The sequence below is a fragment of the Bos taurus genome, chromosome 21 (assembly GCF_002263795.3).
Source record: "Bos taurus isolate L1 Dominette 01449 registration number 42190680 breed Hereford chromosome 21, ARS-UCD2.0, whole genome shotgun sequence".
In the NCBI taxonomy this organism is placed as follows: Eukaryota; Metazoa; Chordata; class Mammalia; order Artiodactyla; family Bovidae; genus Bos; species Bos taurus.
In genome coordinates, this window is record NC_037348.1 from 10,528,219 (window position 1) to 10,552,017 (window position 23,799).

Below are 23,799 nucleotides of genomic sequence, written 5' to 3' on the forward strand. Positions count from 1 at the left end.
CAGGAGCTGGGAAGTAAGTGAAACAGTTCAACTCCCAGCCTCCGAGGGGCTTCCAGCCCCAAGGGAGAGAGAGACACAGAGAACTAACCAAAACAGCATGTTTCATCTGTTCTGAGAGAAGTGGAAGCTCTGAAGTGGAAGCCGACGGTACCCATACTTCTGGCACTCGCGCAAAGTTAGGAATTCATTCTGGAAGGATTTTTTTTTTGGGGGGGTCACTATCCGCCTTATACTAATGTCCTCTGATATTTCCACAACCCTATCCATGTCTGTGTGTCCTTCTCTCTATCTTAAACCTTCAGGTAAATGCCCAAGGGACAAGGAGTTCCACTTATTCACTCCAGAAGGGAATCTAAATGTGGCTCATCAGTTAGACTAAAAAGAAAACCATCTCAGATCCACTCCTCCCCCCATGAAAATGACAGGGAGGCAGAAGACACACTCTACATAAGAACTACGGGAGAAACCTCCAGCTTCTTTATACAAGCCCCAATAATCAAGGAACAGTGAACCTGAGTGTCCCTCAGAGAAATAAGAACCCTGGTCTGACCTTCCCTACCTTTACTCTGTGCCTCTTTCCAGCTGAAGTTCCCATTTCTCTCTCCTTCCTCTCCTTGCTCTGTCCTACCTCCCATACTTGTTGAATACCAAATGAAATCACCTATCTTGGACATCTGTCCCAAGCAGTTCTCTTTCAAACTTCCAAAGCCCCTTGTTCACATTGTCAGAGAGTATTATGCCCTGTTTGCTTGCCTCGCTCGTGCTGCAAACTTAAAAACTCCTCCAGGCCAGGGCCCATGAGTTACTAATCTTTGTGTCCACAAGTGCCTCATACCATGCTGGGAACATCCTACCTGCTTAATAAGTGGGCGTTAAGTAAATGCAAAAGTGAGAAAGTCTCCATGGTGAGCAGGAAGATAATCACTCTTCCTCCTCCTGGATTCCTGTATTTTCCATGCTACACTCATAGCCCACCCATGCTTCCACCTCCTCCCAACACTGACGATCCACTTCTCAAGCCAGGAAGCTCTAAATGCAGGAAACTGTAAATCCAGAAAGCCTGCAGTGTCAACAGGTAGGCACAGCTGATCTTGACTTAACAATATTCCCCTAGGACTGGCTGACCCAAGCTGACCATCTCCTTCCAAATAAGTAACACATACGCGGGAGGTTCCTTCCTACAAGCTGAAGATGTGAATACTATCTGTCATTTTTCTGTTTTGAATTTTTTAAAAAATGACTACCTCGGTACACTGATTTTTTTCCTACATCGACATTAAAAATATTGGATGCTTAGACTCATGGGGATGTAACTTGTATGTGTATATGGAAAGAGAGAGAGAGAGATTAAGCTGAGTATTTTCTTAAATTCACTTCATCCTCATGAGAAAACTGAGAAACAAACAAACAGAAAAATCTGAAAAAGAAAAGCAGAAAAGGTGAAGTCAAATACTACCCACACCAATTTGGCAGGAAAGTTTATAGTTTTTGTTGTGGTTATGCTTAAGGCATAGTATGTTTTTCTAGATGAAAAAAATAATCAATTCTAAAGTCTGATTCCTCATGAAATCCACAAAAAGAGCGTGGAGATAGACTAAAAGGAAAAATGGGTGAGATGCTTTCCTTAGTAACTTGCAGTTGTTCAGTCACTAAATGGTGCGGACTCTGTGACCCCGTGGAATGCAGCGCTCCAGGCTTCCTTGTTCTTCACCGTCTCCCAGAGTTTGCCCAAACTCATGTTCATCGAGTCTTAGACAACTCTCTGCTATACCTTGAGGACATTTTCCTGGGATCCCATGAGGAAATGGGACTTCTTAGCAAGAGGGAAGTTCTCGTGACTGTGTTCACATCACTGTCTTTCCCCATCAGAACAGGGAGCGTATCAGAATGTTTGAAATGAAACTATTTATTCCGATGTTGCAAATCCTACTCTTGGCCTCCATCAATCTGTGCTCCAGCTCCCAAGATGAATATGCCCAAGTATCTTAGGTGCTTTTTTTCCTTTTCCCCCTCCCATCTTTCCCTGACAAATCCAAGTGCTCTTTTAACAAGCTCTTTAAAAGGGATAAGGTCCCAAGCTTCTTTTGTGGGCACACGTAACACAGCAAGCACCCCCTGATTCACCTTTGAAATCAGAAAGCACAGAGGCATATTGTCTCCCGTCCCTGGAAGCAGCAGGCTGTGCCTTGAAGGGGAATCGCTGGCCCACTAGCTTGCTACCTGTCAGCTGAAGGGTCCACGGGCTAGAGCCTGCTAGAAAACCCTTTCCTGACCCCCTTGGCAAGGACAGATGACCGGGGAAGCACCACTTTTTCCCCGGGAGAAGCTCCATTTACCCTCCAAGTGAGCAGCTTTCTCTCCTAAATCCAGTGTGGAATGGAAGCTGACTTCCAACAAGTTGGCCCGGTTCCATCCAGGCCTGGTCTTTTGCTAGTGGGCTTAACGTAAGGTTCTTAACTTCCCTGAAGCTCAGTTTCTTTAGCAGCAAAGAGGAGACAATGGCAGTTCCTAAGTCCGTGGGGAGGTGGGGTGGGGCGGCTTGTGGGAATGTTAAGGTGCGGTGCTTAGCCGCGAGCAGGGCTCAGGGCTCGCTTCAGTCTTATTTCTTCTTTTTTTTGTAGGTCCATGCCTTTTCCTAAAGAATCTTTCTAGCTGTTGGCAATCAACTTTATTGCGCAAAGGTCAATATCCGGGGAAAATCACTCCTGAGCAGTCTAGAGATGGGAGGGTCAAACCTGCAAAGTAGATATTTCAACTGGGCGGCGAGAGTAGATAGAGCCGAACAATGCAGCGGGAACTCAATCGCTCACAAACCGAGCCTTGACTGCGCTCCCAGGTGAAGGGGAGTCTCGTACCAGCCACCCCCCTCCCCCGACCTTGCTACCGACCCTGGGTGAGCTGAACGAGCGCCCTTGACGCGCACCCTCTTAGTGCCCCCGCTTCGCCTCGAACCGGAAGGAGGCAGGGGCGCACCTCTTCCGTCTCCAAGATGCCGAAGCGCAAACCTAAAAGCCCGTAGTTTTCGGCAGAGAACACTGGGTACCGGTTACAGATACAGGAAGAACCTGCTCTTTTCTCCTGCCCTCAACTGAAGCTTGAGTCCCTTTACTCCCAACACTCCCGAGGCCTCCCCATCAAGTCACTTTACCGAGTTCGTGTAGATTTTTATCCCCTCCCCAACTCCATCCCAAACTGATCTCAGCTTCAGGAGGCCTTGGAGGACCAGGAGGCATGGCATTCCCCCACCCCCACCCCATCTCCTGGCCACGCAGGAGAGCCAAAGAACTTGGTTCTGCCGAAAAGTAGACTTAGGCGGCTAAGGGTTGTGTGTGGCTGGGGCAGGGTCAGGCGAATGCACTCCCACCTTGCAGGACCCCAGAGCACATCCCAGGGCTGGATGCCTCCAGGAGCACTAGATTTTTGGTTCCGGAGGAAACGTTGAGTCTACCAAGGTGGGGGGACTTAAGGGGGGCGCTGAAGATTTCCCAGGAAAAGAGAAGGTTAACTGAAGCCACAGTGATGAGTGAGATAGATGCCAACCACCCTTCCCCCACCGCGGCTCCTTCTTACCACCACCACCTCAAACATACACACACACACACACACACACACACACACACACACACACACACACACACACGCCCCTGTTCGGTGAATCCCAAACTAAGGCCATAAGACTTTCCCCACTCAGTGGCTCAGCGCCAGACCCCACAGCACTGTTTCTCCCTCCATCCCCAGGAGCAGTTTCTCTTTCTACACTGTTCTGCCCGCTGGTTTCAGTCCCAATTCCTCCTGGACAGTTCGTTCAGCCTGATTCCTACCGCGCACAGCACTGGGTGGTTGGGGGAGCCTAGCGTGGCCACTAGCATCTCAGTTTCTCTGGCTGACCTGGGTAGATGAGGCTCAGACCCCTGGGTTAGCAGCCCAGTGCGCTAGTCCCTCCCAGCCACACTGGGCTCACCTCCCCAGGCCTGCTGAAACACAGCCCAGCCTCTAGTTCTCACATTTCTCTTTTCGTAGTTTCTTTAAGCTAGCCATAAAGGTCTTACATGGTGGGTAAGGGTGGGGAGATCCCCTTGCACTCCTTCTACACACACACATTTTCGCACACTTCTGTCAACCTGCTACTGCCCAGGCCACTGAGCCAAAGGCTGTCCTGGAGCAGAAAGGGGTGGGGAGGAGGAGAGAGGGAAAAACCAATTAATCAAGTTTGCTCTCTCCACCTGGAGAGAGGAGTCAGCCTGGAGGGAAGGGTACCAGGGGAAAGAGTTGGCTGGCCCTGAGGTCTCAGCGAGGCCACTGCTGCAGGGTAGGAGAAACAGGAGAAGAGTTGGAGGAATACACCTTGAAAGAGGAAGGAGGCCAGGGCTGTTACCAAGAGACTAGAGGGAGGTGATGAATCCTGGGGCCTCCCAGGCTTTGCTGCAGCCCCACATGGCCAAAATCAGAGGCTGGGGAGGTCCTTGGAGTAGGGGTGGGGGGAACACACGATGGGGCATCTCAGCACGGGTCCCCAAACTCGGGTGCCTAGCCCTGGGCAGGAAACTTTCCTCTTTCTCAGGGCAGCAGGTACCCAGAGACGCCAGACCAAGGCTGGGGGAAGGGCACAGGCCAAGGGAGTGCTGTCTGAACCACCCTTGGCTGCAGGCAGCGCGAGAGAATCCGAATCCAGTGGAAGAGTGAAGGCAGAGGCCTTGGTGACGCTCGGATTACTCTGGATTGCATGTTGCTTTTCCCAGTTTCTACAGTTCCAGGTCCTGTCCTGATCTTTTATTCAGACGAGGCTTCGGGTTCTGGCTCTCGCCGGGTCCCCAGCAACCCCAGAGTATTCGCTGGACTGGGGAGGTGCCCCGCCTGGGCTGGATTCACTAGGGCCCGGGTCCCTCCTGTTCCACCTACGAGGCATCTCCCATGTCCCCAGTCCCCGAGGGGCAGCTCTGCCCGGCGGGCGGCCGGTGGTAGCAAGAGTAGGAAAGGCAGCCGCAGGCAGGCCGCGCGCAACTTTTTTTTTGAAACGCATTGCCGTCCCCCTGAAAGGTGTTATAACAGCAATTCAATTACCGTAAATGGCGCGCAGCGTCCTCGCAGCTGGGAAGTCGGTAACGAACTGTGGCCGAGGCGTGTAAAGGAATGGGGCTAAACGTACGCTATTTATCTCCCTCTCCTCTTTCTAATATCCTCTCTTTCCGCCTTTTCTTCGCTGTGTACTCATCATAGCTGGACCACAGGTTAATTAACTCCAAAGAGCTTAGTCTATCTGGACAGAAACACACTGAGAAATTGGCAGGAGATCCTGAAAACTGGAGGTGGGATCAAAAAGACCACCTGAAATTCCCTGCGTTTCCCTACAGGTCTGCAGCCTTGCCTTCAAGGAACAGAGTTCCAGGCGCATGTGGCGAACCGCCGGGAGTGTGGTCACCTGTGCGTGTGTGGAGTAAAAATATTCATGTCTGGTTTTAGATCGAGGAGCCGTGCCCACGAAATCCCACATGGCATGGTCTGCAGGCACCCAAGGAGACGTGGGGTCTGTTGCTGGTGTGTCGCCACTTACAGGCCACTGGAGACAACCCACACACTCGCCATTTGTGCCCTGGCACCGTGTATTTCCGGCTAAACTTTAAGGAGCGGTCCATGAAATTAACAATATCAACAAAAATGAGGCAAAGTGTTGGGGGAGGCAGGAGGCGAGCGGGAAGAGCTGCCTGCTTTCCGGAGTGGCGCTAAATCATTACAGTACTCCATATGTTAAAATCTAGAGGGAGGGCCGGAGGAGGGGGAGAACCCCTCACAAGGCAGCCTGGCAACCATTTAAATAAAGGTAAAATTAACATTTGCTCCTTTGAAGTTAGAGTACAGACAGCTTAAAAGCGGATTTTATTTAGTGGATGTCATATCAAAAGAGGCAGAAAGGCGTTGCCTCGCCTGGAGTTTTTAGTTTCATATATATATTTTTAAATCATTTTTAGAAAAGGCCAAGACGGCAACATGGGAATTCGAGTGCTTTCTCCCCGTCCCGCGGGGCCAGCCTCTCCCAGCCACCACGGGAGGTTTCCAACAGTGGAAACGCCGAGTTTTCCAAGCTCGTGGTAACACAGCCAGAAGATGCCTCTGGTTGCTCCCCTTTTCCCTACCCAGCTCTCGGGAAGGTTTGCGAGTTTCACTCCTGGAGAATGCCAAGAGCGTGCGGCCTGGCAGAGGGGTCGCAATGGGGCCCCGCCGTGCGCGCCAGCCTCCAGCGCCGCTGGGCTCCCTCTCTGAGCCCCGAGCCCTCCCTGCCCTGGTCAGCGCCCCCCACGGCCACCCTGTTCGGAAGGGTCCAGCAGCTGCGAACAGGGGTGCACTCTCAGGGTCTCCTCACTCGAGGCGGGACAGGCCGAGGAGCGCGGGGGGCCCAGCCCAGGGTTTGCCTGGGGATGATCCCAGAGCAGGGTGCTCGGCGCACGCGCTACCCTGAACGTCTCGAGATCTGGCTCAGGGGCTACCAGGGGCTCTGGGGTGGTTTTCGGCTTTGTTTACTTTAAAACCTAGAGGCGCGGGTTCCTTTCCCTCTCCCTGAAGCCTCTGACCTGCACTTTGCAGTTCTCCGCTCTGCCGCCCCTTTTTTTCCCCCAAGGCGAGACCAGGACGGGTTTCCCCTGTCCATAGCTCCCAGGGCTGGAGACCTTAGAACGTGGGGACCTGGAAGTCACCCGCAGCCTGTGGTTTGGAGCGACCCCCTCTTCTCCATCCCTTAAGTCCCTGTCTAATAGGCTGCTGAAGGGGCACTCCGCGCGGGTCCTTGGCGGGGCCCGCACTCGGGAGTTTCAGCTCCCTTCCAGGCGCTCTGTGGTGGGCAAAGCGGGAAGTCCTCAAAACCGCGTCCTCGTGGTGTTTCTTGATGGAGCCTCCTGCCAGCTCTGCAGGCTGCAGGGAAGACCCCCGACGTCCCAGTCAAGGCGCCCCTAGCCTTCTCCGGCCCAGGTGCAGCGGGGATGGCGGTCACTCGGCGCGCCCGCCGTGGGCTTGATCCCCGCCTAACCCTCGCCCCGCCGGGCCCCGGGCGCGGCTCCGGCTCGAAGGCGGCGCCGTTTCCTTTCGGCCGAGGGTCCTCTCCAGCCTCCCTGGCTTTCTGTCCGTTAGCCCGCCGGCCCTTTTTCCAGCGCTTCTCCTGGAAGCCAGGACAAGGCCCCGACGTATTCAAGGCACAAAACCCCCGCTTTTAAAGCCCGGCTGGGAGCCTCAGTCCCTCGTAGGAGACAGAGAAAGGGCAGATTGAGAGCCCAGGGGGTGGCCCTCTTGCAATGAAAAGGGTCCCCTTCGTTTGCATCTCTGGTCAAGTGTTTAGAAGTTATACTCAGGGCTGCTGTCTATTCCTTTCCTGTGGGTCTGGGAAAAGATTCAGACATATATATATATAGGACATGCCGATCTAGAAGAGCCGCTGCCCTGTAGATATAAGGCCACTGGCTCGCAAATCTCCGGGGCGGGAGGTGCCGAGTGTCTGCCAAGGGTCTGGATGTGAGATTTGAGGGGCACTCTACTTTTCCCCCGCCTTTCTTCCGGAATCCCAAATCCAGGGGGTCCGCAGCCGAGTGCCACCCCCCCCCCACCGCCCCCCGCCTCGGCCTGGTACAGGAGAGACAGTGGCCACAGCTGAAGCCTGGTTCCCTCCCCAGCTGCCACCCCGGTTCAGCCCCTGCTCCCCAACTAGAAGGGGCTGGCAGCCGCTGCTCGGGTGGACAGAAGCTAGAGCAGTCAAGGATTTGAACTTGTAAAACCAGTTAGAGCAACTCTTAACACTTTTCCCTTTCTGCCCACCTGTTAAAGAACACGTGTTCTTAAACCGTTTGACTTGGTAATTCAGAGAACAGGAGACATTCTTTACTTTGGCCTCTTCCTCCTCTGTGAGGTCACTGCTCTTAACGCATACACTTAAGAGAAGTTCTTAGGCATCTAACTTCTGCTCATCTTGGTCTCAGACTTAATGAAACCCAACCATGATTTAAATTATTTCCCAAAAGTACCTTGTTGTTTGTCTACGTTAGCTAAGTAAATAGGAAAACTGGCAAATTGATGATGAATCAGCCATTCTTTTTTGATCTTCCTAAAGTTGGCCAAACTAATAGAAATTCATTTTACATGACTCCCATTTTAGCATAACTGGCATTACTTCTGCTTGTTCACAGTCTTCTACAGCTGGGACTGTCGAACCAGCTTCTTCTACTCAGCCTGGTCCCATTTCAGACTTCCTTAGAACTGTTCTCATAGGATCCACCGTCCCTGTTCCTTTATTTTCTCCCTTCACCAGCCATGGATCAATCAGAGAGACAATTGATTTTCCTGAACCAGAAAATGCTGACATCTTGAGGGGTTGGATTAAATCTGAGTGAGCACGAAATCCCACAAAATATGAAGCAGCCAGGCCAATCTCCAGGTTTAACAAAGTTCTGTGTGAATATACATGTATATGTGTAAGTGTGTACTTATGTTTATCCACCCCAACTTGCATAAGGTTGACAGTGGGAAGAAATTTTACTGTAATGTAGGGACACAAGCTGAATGAGAAATCATCTTAATAATCTGGATAAATGAAGAGAAGACCCAGACCTACATGTCTAGGAGTAAATCGCTAATTATGAAATCCAAAACTCTTGAGCTAGGGTCCTATGCTTGCCAGAAAATGGTCATTTTTCCTCTCTTTTATTGGAAATAGGATCCTAAATGCCTTTTGACGGAAAAGAAGTTACGAGACAAGATGCAATTTTCTCTTTCTTTTCTGACAACTCTGTCATCCAAAGGATCACAGCTATGTCAGGGTGTCTGTCTTGGGAAGAAAAAAGGGAGGGGGGGTGGAGAGAAAGAGTGAGCTAGTGAGAGTAACCCTGCAGCCCGTGGCCATCTTTGCATCAAATTTTTCCAGACCTCTATTTTTGATTGTGATCCCACTGATCTGAGTTTGAAATGCAAGCACAGTGAAGCCCCTAAGCCTTCAATCGTGTGAAATTTTCAAAAGATCTCTAGAAGCAATCTCAGGCTGCCTGACCCCTGACAGGCGCCGATCTCTTTATTCCTCTCTCTGTCGGCACTTCATTTGTTGGAATATCTTTCAGATTTGCACCTCCAGATGACAAACCTGAGTGTTTATTATGTGTACATGAATCGGAAATCTTCAAGCCCGCAGAAAAGCACCATCTTAAACATAATATTTAATTTCCCGGCCTAAGTGTCTGCTTCTTTATTTGCTTTTCATTAGCTTAAATATTTTTTCCAGATCTCCCCATGTGTCACTTTGATATTTAGATGATTCTATCTTTTAATCATCATTTCCCCCTTGGAAAAAAAAAATCCCCTGTCGCCTGCGTCTGCGGAACTCACACTGCCACGTCACTGTGCGGCGGGCAGCGAGGCCGCGAAGCTGGACGCAGAGCCGATCGGAGTCTGGGGGGCACCTCTCCGGGACGGGTGGGGGGCGGCGGTGTCACAGAGAAACGTTTGCCTTGTAGCCGGCAGCCAGGGCTGGGCTGGGCCCGCTGACCATCTCGTGTCTCATTCCACCTCTCCTCCTTCAAGCCTGTTTAGATGATTCTTCTTCTCCTTTCTCAAAACAAAGCCTCAGGTGGCATGGAAAGGTGCTTTCACCGCTGGGAGTCGGGCCCGAGCTGCGTCTTGAGCCTGGGGCCAAGTTTAGACAGCTCACCCCAGTCATGCGGGCACTCCTTCCGGCCCCGCACCCCCTCCCACCAGGCTCTCTGTGGGCCCCAGATCTTGGGGGTCCGACGGTGCTAGAGGCAGAGGGAGTGTGGGGGAGGGCTTCCTGGGAGACGATTGCTTTGTTAAACTTCCCTCTGTCGAATAATTCCGCGGATAAGATTTTGGGATGGGGACGTTGCCCACCCTTCCCCCAATCTCAGCCCCAGAGTGAGCTTTAGAGCCCAGCCATGCACTCAGGTGGACTGAGACTCACCCTACCCTGCGTAAGCGGGAGGTTGAATCGCCACCCACAAGCCCAGTCCCAGGTCGCGGAGGTGGTGGGCTGAAGCCTGAACGCCCCTCCCTCTGTTTGGATAGGCCCTGTTGCTATGATTAACTTATTAAACCCCCTCGTAATTATTTTAATTCGACTCGAAAAAATACTTTGGGCGGCAGTTACGATGTGTTTGTATTTATTCATCCCCCCCATAAAACCTGTGTTAAAACAAATGTTACTTTTCTCTCTCTGTACATAGACCCTCCCTATTTGAAATAGACCGCAGGGACTGCCATTAGATCGAATGGCAAGTCTTTATGGAAAGTGTTTTGCATAATTACATACCAAAGCCAGAACAGTCACCTCCACATTTTATGGGTCACAAACCATCAACAATTGCCACATTATTGTCCACGAAACCTTAGTCCCTTCATTGATGGAGCGGACTCCATTGCTAATCTAGAACGGGAAAGGATGGAAATTTCTTCTAATAAGAACCCGAGAAGATTATGTCCCCACTGACAACGTGTTTACATATAGTTATAAAGTTCAGAGGACCGACAGGGGAGAGGAAAGGAAATCGGGGGAAGCCTGATTAAGAGCCACGCATCGGTCTAATATAGATAGCGCATCAAAAGGAGTGTCTGAATGTCCTCCCCTTTCCAGATCCGACCCCTTCCTACCTTTGTCATGCAGTAATTAAGATATTCTTATTTAGACAGACAGCGTCTCTAGTAACTGAATAATATTAGCTCCTTTGATGTCAAACTTTTGACAGTTATCACACCAGCACTGGGCAATTTAGCACAAATGCCCTCCTTAAAAAAAAAAAAACCACAGAAAACCCCCATTGGCTTTGAAGAAATCTAATAAGTGTGATCCTTATCACCAAATGATCTAAATCGCTGCCGACAGGCCGCCCAGCTATAAATTACATTTGGTGTTACATAATGAAGCCGAATTTGGGTTTTAGCTCATTGAGGCAGTGTTGGTGGGAACTGGGACGCACCCCCCCCCCCTCTGCAATTCCTGTGTCCCCATTCCCGACTCCCAGAGCCTCTGTCTACTGTAAGAGCAAAACCTCACGAAATCGAGGGGTCAGGGCAGAGATGGGGGATCCAGCCGAGGCGCGGGCGCGGAGCTCAGTGCCCTCGCTTCGGCTTCAGAGCGCAGGGCAGGTTCAGCCAGCCACCTACTCCCGGATGCCACTTCGCCGTGGCTTTCAGAGCTCGGGCGCCAAATTTGGGATTTGCCAGATGGCAGGATTATCTTCGCGTCTGTTATGTGTGTGTGTGTGCGCGCGCGTGTGCGTGTGGAGTGTCTCGGGTGGGGGCGAAGATGAGGATGGAAAGCAGAGCCGGATCCGCCTTTGCCCGAGCTGCCTCTAGCAGCCTGGCCCCGTTCCGGGGCTCGGGGCAATCTCCCGGCCGCCCCGCCGCAGGCAGCAGGCGGAGTTCCGCCACCCCCCGCCCGTACAGACCGAGGCCCCAAGGCCCAGACGCGCGGAGCTAGGGGAGGGGTGAGGAGAGCGCTTCCCTCCGAGGAGAAACGGGGGCGGGGGGGGGCGGGGCAGGCGAGTTGGAAGTGAAGGGGGCAGAGAGGGCTGGGGGGGAGGGCTGAGACGGCGACGGTGACACCTGGAAGGCATTGTCCTTGCGAGCGACACCTGTCAATCTCCGCTCTGGGGTCCCGGGGCCGGGGGCGGGGAGGCTGATGTCATCGTAGAGTCCCTTCCAGGCCGAGGGCGGGGAGGACTGGGGGAGGCGGGGGCGAGCGGAGCCAGGAGGCCTGGGAGACGGGTGGGGGAGGAAAGAGGGAAAATAAACAGCAGTTGCTCTCTCTCGCCGCGTGCTCTGCTCTGAATTTACACGGCCGTCAATATTCCAACTTTAGTTATTATTTCTCATCTCGAAGGGCCTGCCTAGCCTTGTCACTGGGGAAGGGGAACTAGTCCAGGGTCACACTGCATCCTCTATCCCTGGGAGCACCCCCTCATCCCAAAAGCCTGGAGGCGGACTGACCCTCCTTCCAGACCCAGCTCCCTCTTTGCCCGGCGGCTGTTCCCCGCCAGAGGCTGCGGGCTTAAGGAGGAAACACTTGGGATGAGTTGTGAAAAGTCTTGTGAGATTGCAGGGGGTGAGGGGAGAGTTAATTAACGTGGGGCTGGCTCAGCCAGTGGGAGAGCGGGCGGCGGCGTGGGTGGGCGGGCCGGGTCGAACGCGGGGATGCGCTCGGTGCGGGGTGCTTGTGATCTGGGGGCCCAGCTTGGAGGCCTGGGCTCGGGGGCGGGGGGGCGGAGGGGGTTGGCGGGGGCCGGGAGGAGCAATGTGAGGGGTCCTCAGCGGGGGCTGCTGGCGTGCTCCGCGGAGCCTTCGATTGGTCCCGGGGAAATTCTGATCTCCCACCTACCGGGCTGGCACCCGCACCCCCCTTAGCGCTCCTGGACTCTTCCTCTGCCTATTCTTTTCGGCCCGAGCTAATTAGCAGCCTGCCAGCGGCCTGATTTATGGAAACGCTCGGGCGGGCGGAGACGCGCGGCGAGCAGCGGCCCGGTGCCTCGGGGCGGAGAGGAGGAGGAGTCTCAGCGGCCCCCTCCGCCCGGCCGGAAACTGGGAGTTGCTCTCCCCGCTACCCACCCTCCCACCCCGGCGAGGCCGGGCGCCCCCGCGGCCCCCGAAGCCCTAGCCTGGGAGGCCGGGAACCCTGGCGCCAGCGGGGCGGGCAAGGGGCGGTGGCCGGCGGGGTCCCTGCCGCCGGGTTCCAGCTCGGCTGACCCGGAGGGCGGGCCAAGCGCGAGGATAGCCCGAGATTTGTGCGCCCGGGTTGGGGCACCTCCTTCCCCACGATGTGGTCTGCAGAGAAGGAAAAGCGACGGGAAGGGGGAGAGGACGCTGCACGGGGTCGACAGCAGGCCCCTGGCGGCGGAGGGCGGGGGCGTCTCAGGCTCGGGTGGGCAGCGTGGAGCCACCAGCCCAGCGTGGCCCCCACGTCGCTAGTGACTGTCCCCGGGAAGGGCGTGGTCCCTTTCCTCTCCCTTCCCCTGGGTCTCATCCTCAAAGTCGTGTGAGTCGGAGCCTCCAGACTAGAGTCGGAGCCTCCGGACTAGAGTTGGAATTTGGAGCTGGGTGTAGGCTGGGGAGCGGGGAACCACAAGACAGGTCTAAGAGCCGCCCCTCCCCGCACTTGCCCGCAAACTCCGGCGCTGTCTCCTCACTGGCCTTGAGTTGCCCCCGATGACCCCGAGAGAGAAGGAGAGGCGCTCCCAGGCTTCCCAGTGGACCCCAGAAGTTGAGGATGGAGAGAGCAAGGGGAGGCGAGTTCGGGGGACAAAGTGCAGGGACCTGTTGCTGGCACTCCCTCAGAGTGGCGCCTCTCCCGGGGGGACAGGGGCAAAGGAAACGGGGGAAACCTCTGGGCCCTCCTCGCCCGGGAGAATTGTTGGAGGAAAGAGATCCTGGCAGACCCAGAGAGCTGGAAGCCCCTGGCATGCTCCTTCAGACTTTAAGCGGGCGGGGATAGGGACTGGGGGTTGAAATCATTGGGAAGGGAACCAATCCTCCCAAGCCTGGGCCCAAAGTTCTAACTGTAGGGAACTTGAGATGTCCAAGAAAATGTGTCAACTTTCTTTTAAAACACCCTACCAGTTCACCTTCCTTAGAACCGCCTCTCCGACTCTCTAACTGGGGGAGGTGAAGAATTAAGACCTTTCTCCCCATCGCAAGACCACTGGATGCCTGTCCCGGGGGGCTCTGTCTTTTCCAGGTTCCCTCGTAGATAAGGCCATTTGATGTCAGTGAGAACCGGAAGCGCTCCCAGCGCCACCCACCCAGGGCCCCTGGGAAATTTAGTTTTCTGCTCTTCTTCACCTTCCAACTTCTGCTACCAGTTCCAAAGGGTTAGTAATATCGGGGGTCAGGCAGGCCCTGGTCTTTCTGAACCGCGGCTGGAACCCTCAGCTGGGTGGGGAGCTGGGCTGAGCACACATCTCTCTCACGCATAGCGTTTAGTCCCCTGGGTGGTGGCCCCTCTGAATTTCTAACCGTGCTGAGGGCTGAAGTCACCTGCCCAGACAAACTGCGGTGGCCGAAATCTGCCCAAGTCTAAGCGGAAAGAGAAACCCATCCCCGTCAAAGTGTTGCCTTTAGGCAGCGCGGGTGTCAGGACTGCTGGGTCACCCAAGGGCCAAGCTTCAGTCTCAGGGCCTCACCAGGCCACGGCTCACAGGGCAATCACAGGCCGATTTCAGAATCTGCAGCCTGCCCAGCAAACGCTGGCGGTTAGGCGCCCAAGTAATATTATTCATTCGTCATTTTCAAAGTTGATTTATCGCAATCGACAGGTTAAAGCCTCATCTGACTTCATTACTTTTAAAAGCTGTCTATTTCACAACTGTCACTTTTCATCGCTTAACTCAAATAAATACTTGAAGAAATGAATTGGAAGAGACTTTTAGATCATGTTTATAATTCTTGGTCGCCACGTTAACATTCTAATGACCTGACCCTCTGAATTTCTGTAGATTCCTAAATCGGACCGAAATTTCCTGCATTTATATCAGAAAATGTCAGGGAGGGTGAGGGAGCCGGAAATACGGACTAAAGGAAGTGCAGCTGGCGACAAGTCGGCGACCGCGTGCAGCTTCAACAGTCTCCCCAATGGGGGCGAGGGCCTAGGCCAGGTACCCAAAGCCCCTAGGTAAGGGGGCAACGCTCGGGGCAGGGCTCCGGGGAATCAAAATGCTGAAAAGAGGGCCCAGCCTGATGTTTGCGCGTGGAGCCCGGGTCCCAGAGAGCCGGGGGCAAACCGCAGAGGAAGTTCACGCAGGATAGAATTTCTGTTCACCGTGACTATTTATGACTATTATTATTTCTGACATTGTTTCCAAACTGGTTCTAATGGGCCCCACAACCGCAGGTTGAGCGTGACAGGGTGAAAGGCATTTCCTGCCCGTCGTCTTTGACTTAGAGCTGTGAGATACCCACGGAAGGCAAGTGTGGAAACGAAATCGTGTGGATGGAAATAGTTAAATAATTTGAAATAGTTTCTTCTTCCATTTTGCTGTCATTTGCCCAATGCTGGGTCTTCTGGAGCTAGTGTTAATCTCTCTCTCACCCACCAATTCACAAGGAACCAGCTCTCAGAAGTATTAATAGGTTGGGGGTGGGGGAAGAAGGGAACACAGAAAGGAGGGGGGAACACCACAGAGGGGAAAAGTTTTTTTAAAAAGAGAGAGAGAAAAGGAAAAGAAAGGAAAAAGAAAAACCTATCAAACTGGAAAACTGCCTAGTTTGGGGACAAACCAATAAGGAGTGCATTACATTTTCTTTCCTGTATTTTTTTTTTCTTAAAATATATGTATGTGTGTAAATGAAGAAGAAGAAAAAGAAAAAGAGAAGGAAGGCTCCCGAGCCCGGGGAGGAGCTGCCTAACCCTCCGCAGTGTCCGGGCCAGAGTTGACCCCGCGCGCGCTCACCGGGCCAGCGGACCCTGCGCCGCCGCGCCGGCCCCGCCCGGGTCCCGCTGCGAATACGAACTTCGCAGCCCCCGGGACCACGGCGCTCTAAACGCGCCCCGGCGGGGCCCCGCCGCGCTCCCCGACCCCGCCAGCTTCGCGGTCGCTGCCGTGGGCCTCCGCTCACCCCGAGAACCCGCAGGCCGAGCGGGTCTGATCGCTCCCCGCCTTTTGGCGCCGAGGCGAAAGGGAGGCGGCGGGAGTGACGCTCGCAGGCCGCGGTCTCTGCGGGAGCGAGGCCGCGGCTCTCGGCGCGGACGGCCGGGCGCTCTGCCGCGCCCTGGAGCGCCACCTCGCTGCGGAAACGGGAATTTCTCGGCCGCCCCGCGCAGCCTCCCGCCTCATTGGACCGTCAAGAGTTTTCCTTGCATCATCTAAACTTGAAGACAAGCCGAAACGCACAGGCCTTCTTCCCACCGATCTGTGACCAATATACCCCGCAATGTCTGCACTGGGCGAAAGGGCAAATCATAGGAGAAAGAGGAGCAAATATACAGCTACAGCAATACCGAATCTAAGTGGTGATGCTGCTTTCATAGGAAACATAAATGAGCGGTGTCTTCTTGGAGGCCACGGATTTGGGCCGTCGTGTGTTCCAGGGCCACTCAGCTGTGGCGGCTGCGAATATCTCCCAGGAGGCGGGTGCTTATGAAGTCAGACCTTCCCAATTACGATTTCCACCCATATCCACTCATTCTCATCAGATGAACATAAAGAGGGGCTGTGCCATGCCTGTCGCCAGCCTACTGGGACCTTGTCCCCTCCCCCCCCAACCTTCAGTTCTGCCGACAAAATAACCACAAAATGCCGCCCCTAACTTGTACACCTGTAGGCCAGTGAAAACAGGAAAGGCAAGAAGTACAAATCACACAGCAATTCTCTTCAAGGTGCAAGTTTGACCTTATTTTATCCGGTTGGTAACTTAACTGTTTTGTCCTACTCTTAAGCTCACACGACTAAAAATACACAGAAAATTTAACTCACTTATATGTGTATTTGTTCAATTTGTTGTTTCAAAGCGCACTGCCCCAGACACAAGGTGGTTAGTAAAATATTTCACAAAACAAGATTTTTTCCTGTTAAAAGTAGAGTATCTACTTTAGGGGTGATTAGTAAGATATTTCACAAAACAAGATTTTTTTTCCTGTTAAAAGTAGAGTATCTACTTTAGGGGTGATTAGTAAGATATTTCACAAAACAAGATTTTTTTTCCTGTTAAAAGAGAGTATCTACTTTAGGGTCCTGTGAAGATTTGTGTGGTTTCTTTGTTTTGAGGCAGGTACAGAACCTTTCTCTAATTTAGTTCTGACTGCAAGTTTGTTTTTGTTTAAAGGAACTCGGTGGCTCCCACATAGAACAATGGTTGGACTGGGGACTACAGGGTTGGGGGAGACTGTGCTCGTGGTGGTGGGTGAGCCCTGGCATTTCCCTGCCTGAGCAAAAGCAACATGGAGAGCCTTTCCCGGAAACTCTGCCCTCTCTGAGTTGGCAGGGTGAGTTCTCTAAGGGCTGGCAGGCAAGGAGGGAATGCTCCTTCTCCCTGTAACCAGCACTCCTCAGTGAAGATTAGGGGGCTCTCTGAGGGCCCTTGCTCGAAAATTATAGGGCTGCATCAGGAAAATAGCCACGTTGGCTTGCTGGGTGGTTGTTCCTTCTCCATCAAACCAGGAAAGATTCCTGAGAGACCCGATGGGAAAGAGGCCCCAATTTCCTAGCAGGACTTGAATGAGAATTCCTCACCCCAGCCAGCTGAGAAAGGGTGGCGCAGCCCCTGGGAGTTCTGGGGCTTCCTCACCAGAAGGGATGCTATGTTGGGGTAGAAGGGAGTAGCTGAGAGACCCTGGGAACTAGGAGATAATTCCTATCAGGGTTCAGGGGTCCACCGAGGGACAAGGATGAAAACAGAGGAGAAGAAAGCAGAGAAAATGATAGGCTTGAATCTATGTACCTCTAATTCTGAGAAGTCTCTAAATTGGAAAGCTTTTTCTTCTTTCTCCTTCCCTCCTTATCTTCCCTCTCTTCATTTCTCTCTCCTCCCCCTCAGCTTCTCACATTCAGATTTTCTGTCCCCCCCCCCACGTCGAATAATGCCTGGAGATGAAAAATGATTTTTATTGCTATTACACTTCCTACCGCAAGATGCAGTGCAAGGCGGCAGAGTTTGTATTACAACTATGTCACGGTGTTTCACTGATGCAAAACATGTAGCCAGAGGGTGTTGCTAATGACTCCTGGATTAGAGAGAGATTGAGACTGGAGAAGGAGAAAGAGAGAAAAAGAGAGGAAGGCAGGAGAGGAATTTCATTAGAGGAAAGGGGAGGGAGTGTCACCATATAATCAGGTCTAATAATCTCATCAGGATATTTTCGGATTTCGAGATTTTAAGAGTGTGAACTAGAGAGAGCAATATCCTTTTAAACACCATAAAGGTGGTTGTTGTTGTTGTTTTTGCATGTTAAATAACTATTAATTATGTTTACAGTCAGTTAAGTGAAGAACTCTCCTCTGGAAAGAATCAAACTTCGGAAAACCCTTAATATCAGATTAAAGGCTTTTCCAGGAGCCGCCCCGCTTGAGGGAGGTGGGGACCCGGTAATCAACCCGCAGTGTGTGGACCGCTACGGGGCCTGCGGAGGCTCACCGCCCTCGCCCGCGGTCGTGCACACACTTGCACACTTGCCCGGGACGGCCCGTCCGGGCCCGGGGCTCAGCCTCTGCTCGGTCTTGGCCAAACAGTCTCTCCGGGCTCGGAACTCCCCGGCGCCCTCCCCCGAGACCGGCTCTACTTAGGGAAGCGGGAGGTTTCGAGGTTCCTACCGTGGCCCGGGCCGGTCCCACCGCCCTGCGGTCCGCTTCTGCCCCCCGGGGCACAGCGAGGAGGGCATCCCCTCGGGGCCGCGGCCCTTTGAACTCGTGAGCCCCGGACTCCCGGCCGGCGGCGCGGAGCTCGCTCGGGGCCCGGCTGCGGAGCGGAGTGTGGGTGGCGGGCGGGGTGGAAGGGGAGTGGGGGAGGCGGAGGGGCGGGGGGCGGGAGCCGGGCGCTAAGCCTGGAAGCTTGGCTGTTTACCCAAACGATTTTCCTTTCAGGCCCGAGACACCAATGAGACAAGATCAAGCTCCCCTCTTCGGGGGGGGGTGTGTGTGTGTGTGTGTGTGTGTGTGTGTGTGTGTGTGGGCTTTGTGAATGGGGGCTCCGGGGTGTGTGTGTGTGTGTGTGTGTGTGTGTGTGTGTGTGTGTGTGTGTGTGTGTGTGGGCTTTGTGAATGGGGGCTCCGGGGACGCCGACGAGGAGGGACCAGAGGCCGACCCGGGCGCCAGCGCCTCCTCCCGGGGGCTGGGAGAAGCCGGGAGGAGGGCGAGGGGTCTGAGCGCATCGCAGGCGCCCCTGACGCTCAGTGTGGTCCCGATGGAGGGAAGCGAGCGACAGGGACACAGGCCGCGGAGAACCAAGGGCCGCATTCGCGAAGGCCGAGCCGGGAGGCGCCTGGTCGTGTGTGTGTGTGTGTGTGTTGGGGGGAGCGGTGAATAATGTGAATCACATCCTACTTCCAGTCCCTAATTTCCGATCCCTCCAAAGCCCCAATCTAACTCCTTAGGCCACTGATTTCTTCCCGACTCCCTTGCTTGAGATCTATTAGCTGTAAATTAGGCCAAGGTTTTGGCGTTTACGGTACAACGCAGGCCATGTAATCCGCGCCGCTAGGCTTGAGTCTGGGTCCATCCTTGCTCCGAAAAAAAAAAAAAGATTAGAAAGCAGGAGGGGAGGGATGGTCTGTACTGACAAGGCATTTGCCATTTTTAAAGGGCTCCACATCCAAGGATATCCATCAGCCTAGGGGGAGTGGGGAAGAGGCAAGGGACGCGGATGGGGCAAAGTCCCGGGCTCCGCGCAGCAGGTGAGCGCCCTCCTGGGCGTGGCCCCCGCTGCAGTTCCAAGGGGACATCCGCCGCCGAAACGTCGTTTGCAAAATAATAACAAGAATATTAGAGGTATTATTGATAATAAGAATCAGGAAGGCGGGGTGATATTTAATTGAGGTCTTAAGATGAAATCCAGCCTGAAGGTGTCTTATGTATATTTAGTGGCAGGTCTCCGACAGCTCAGCCCAGGCCGATGAAAGGCTTACCCAAGAATGTGTTTCTGGAAGAAAAGGGTGTCCTTCCGCTGCTTCTGACTCAGCTATTATTGCTCCTCCTGTCTCGGCCTGCCCCTGCTCCCCCCCAAACCCCACACTGAAGGTCGTCATTTTTTCTTGTTTGCTTTAAAAATCGCACCCCCCCCCCCCCACCTTTCCCAGCAAGTTTTTATTTAATAGAAGTTCCCATCTCCTGGCGCTGACCCGGGCAGAGCTCAGAAGAAACCGGGTAACACTTGGTTCGGGCCTCAGTGTCTTGGGTTCACGGTGGTTCAGACCTGGACAAACACACTCGGAGAGGGAGGAAGGGCGGAGGTCCCCGGGTGTTCTTCCCGTGTGTTAGGGGTGGAGGGCTGTGGCTCTGGGCTCAGAGGGGCCGGAAGCAGCTGTTGGGGATCTAGGTACGAGTTGGGGGCTGGGGGACCGCGGCTGTACTGTGGTTGATTCAGAATAAACGTGTATGAGAGAGGTGATGCTCACGGAGGAACCGGAAGTGCCTGATAATGCTAAGAGCCACAGCTAACATTTACTGAGTGCTTACTATGTACCAGACACTGTGTCCTTCCCCTGGGACACCTCGCAGTGGTCAGGGGTAGGCCGCAGACGAGGGGGGCCCGGAGGGAGGGAGCAGGTAGGTAGCCAGAGAGGTGGGAGCCCGTGGCGGCGGATAAGAGGTTCCTGCCTCGCAAGGCGTCTTCTGCCCGAGAGGAGGGGTCGCGCGGGGCAGCGAGGCCCGGGGCCCAGCCGGCCTCCCGCCCTGCTTGTGGTCCTCCACATCCGACCGGCCCCGCGCGGCCACGCACTGTGCGGGGCCCCCAACCTCCGGCCGGAGAGAAGGAGGGCTAGGAGTTCCACTGATGTGCCCACTTCTTCCTGCTGGAATTCAGGAGGCAAGGCGACTGGGTCGTGAGGAGGGCGAAGACCTCGCGAGGCCCGGGGCGAGCGCGGGTCGCGCCGAGACTAGGCCCGCAACCAGGCCCGAGGCCTCCTCCCGCCGCCCAGGCCCCGGGCGCGGCGGCGCTCCGAGCGAGGTGCGCCTCCCTCGCGGGGCCGCGGGCGCTGCACCGGCTCCGAGGCCTCCGCCTTCCTCGCGGCCCCAGGCGCGCCCAGGGGTCGGAGCGGGGCGCAGGCCCGGCCGCTCTCCACGCCCCACCCCGCCGGGGCGCCCCGGCCTCCGCTCCCAGGCGGCTCCGGGAAAGAGGGCTCTGGCTTCCCCCTGCACGGCCTCCCCTTCTCACCCCACCAAACCAGGGGCTGAGACTCGCCGGTGACCCCGTGCCGTGCCCCGCAAGGGTGGTAGAAAACAGACGCTGCGCTCTGCAGACAAAAGGCTTCTGCGTGCAGGCTCGGCTGGAGCACGTTTCGCACCCGCCTCCACCTAGGCGGAGCAGGTGGTCGGGGTGGTCGGGGTAGAGAGCCCCGACTGATCCCAGAAACGGAACACCTCCGAGGCCCAGGGCATCGGCACGACCCGGGTACCTGCTCCCAAAATACCCAGTCTGCCCCCGCCCGCCCCGATTGCCCCCACCCAGCCACCCTCCTATAAAAGGGCGCCCTGTTCTCTCTTTTTTTTTCTCTTTTGGCTTCTGGACTCATTGCGAATCACCTGGCAGCAGGGAAACACCGGCTCCTGATATCGACCAGCAGAGGTTACTTCTTTCTCTAAAAAACGACTCTAGCTTCTTCTACTAGACCCGAGGGAAAATTCACATTAAGAAACAAAACAAAACAAACTTTAAACCCTCTCTGGGTGCGAGACGTGGTGGGGCGCGCTGAGCTTCCGATCTCTCCACGCTGACTCACCGCCGCACCTGGAAAGCTAGTCCTGAGAAGAAGAAATAGTCTTATCCTGCAGTCTATCATTTTGGTATTACAAGTAACAACCGTGGAGCGAGAAATACCCCCGGCCTAAGAATATTGATAGATGATAGTAGCGATATTCACAATCGATCCTTTAATAGGCAGACGTCATAAATCATGTTCAATTCCCTGACAGCACAGTACTTCACTTAATAATATAATTAAGATGAAAACTCTGGAGGTATTGGAGGCAGCGGGTATTGATAGCTTCAGAAATTGCATTCTGAATATGATGATGGAAGGGAAAAGGACTTTTGGAAAATACAAACCCCTTCCCAAAGGATGGGGTTTTCAGGGTGCTCTCTTCTGGGCAGCCCTTTTGACCTTTTCGACCCCCAACGCTCAGCATACACCTTTTCCCCCCAGCAGCAATCCCCATCTCTGATTGGGTAGACGGGGTAGACCAGGTCTTTCTGAGAAAAGATGTAGAGGAAAATAAGGAGAAATTGGGCTTGGCTTGGGTGAATGTCCTGTGTTTAGGAATCCTATAGAAACCCATTCCTTCAGCCTGAATCTGGAGGGGGAAAATGTTTAGGAGAACTAGGAAATGAAGCTGTTTGGTTGTCTCAATAAAATTAATTTCCTCAACAATGTTTTCAAAAGTACACATAAATCACTGGACATACGCAGGTTTAACTGCCTATGAGCATTTCCATCATTGCTCTCCAGTCAGAATCATGGACCTCAGGACGGAAACCAAAACTTCACTTAAAAAGTAAAAGCAGAGGGGCGAGGTCCTGTGAGTGTGATGATTTGCTCCCTGCTTCATGAGTAGAGCTGATTTTAAGTGCGGCTAAAATTATTCCAAAGGACAGAATATTAATCAAATCAATCAGAGCTGACAAATGAGAAATATTTGAAAGTCAGGGGTAATTTACAACTTTGTTATTAGTTAAGAATCGCCTGCCTTGTAACAGTAATTAATAACACTTAGGAATGATTTGGAAATCCCCCTCCCATGCTCTTTATTTTCCTCTGTCTCTTAAGGAAGGAAAGAGAAAAAGGAAGCAAATGAGTGATCACTAGAAACAGGAAAAACACTGAATCGTTTGTGGGGAGAACAAAACTGGATAATATAAAAGAAAAGGAAAAAAAAGATTAGCCCCATGGGAGGCCATCAGGAAATAAAGAAAATACAGGAGGAGGGATAGTAAATCAGAAAATGAATTCTGTAACCATACCCCATGAGCAGGCTGGCTAAAGGTTGAATTTCAAATGGCCCAGAAACCCCATCAAAATGAACAGTGCTGCTAAAAAATCTTGAAAGTAGCTCAGCTCTGAATCAAGGCAGAGCTCAGGGCATTGTCTGTTTTGTTGTTGTTAACAATGTATTTCTTTATAGCCCAGGAGCAGACGTGTGCAGGCTCTTTCCCAAATTCTATCCCTGGAGACCCGACTGGCTTTCATGTTTCTGATGTTAACTCTCCTCTTGGTCATTGGCAATCCCCTCCCCCCATCTTAGGTTGATTATTAGATTGTCTCAACCCCACCTAAACAACACACCAAAATAATGACTTGTTGAAAAACTATAAATCATTTCAGTGTCTGAGCTTGGAAAACCACTTCAGTCAACAGGCTTGCTGCGAGAAGGTAAAGAAATCCCCAACCTTCTGCTGAGGAAAAGCTGCTACTTCCCTGAAGTTTTATTTGTTAGATGGGGGAATTTTTCAGGCTGGTTTAAAAAAAAAAAAAAAATGGAGAGGGGGGAGGAAAAAAAAAAATTTTTGGTAAACTTTATCTGGTCTTTATTATAAGCCCCAGTGTTGTCTCATTGAGCTCAGGCTGGGTCTACACAAGGTAGCTAGAGATTGAGATTTATTGGTCTCTAAATGAAAAGATTCATTTGATATAAGAGGTTAACTCAAAGTTCCTATACTCTGACTAGCTTCAGCAAATGTCTCTGTCGAGTCAGCACAAAAGCAGTTCAAAGAAATCTGAAAAACACACACAGATACAGACACACAAACACACTTGCCCACTTAAGCCGCAAATGCAATTCTCTTTTCTTTGTTGTTTCTCTGTCATTACAAACCTTCAGCTTCTTTCTAGGTGGCTGGGATGGTTGGCTCCCCCCACGCACATGCAGCTGAACTTTGCCATTTTGTATCTTTTCCTTTTACTAGCCCTGAATGAAAGGATAAGGGGAGGGGGAGAAAGTAAAAGAGGAGAAGTGAACTAATTCAAATAAAGCAGAATCCGTTTGTAAATGAGGTGCATAGAGGAAAGGGGGGGGGGCAAAGAGAGGGGCGGGTGGAAGCTAGGGGCTCTAGGATGAAAATAGGCAAACTGTCTAAAAATGCATGAGATGGGTTTTCAGAGATTAAAGTCCAGGAACCCAATAGGAA

General features: G+C 53.1%; 1 long non-coding RNA gene across 2 annotated transcripts in view; it reads right to left on the bottom strand.

Moving 5' to 3' along the window:
- Window positions 1-18,434, bottom strand: part of LOC101907944 (uncharacterized) — a 37,696-nt gene extending 19,262 nt beyond the window's left edge. For both annotated transcript variants that reach the window (XR_813935.4, XR_813932.4), the window contains exon 1: window positions 18,276-18,434. This is a non-coding gene — a long non-coding RNA (uncharacterized lncRNA). The remainder of the gene's footprint in view (window positions 1-18,275) is intronic.
- Between the last annotated feature and the right edge of the window lie 5,365 nt (window positions 18,435-23,799).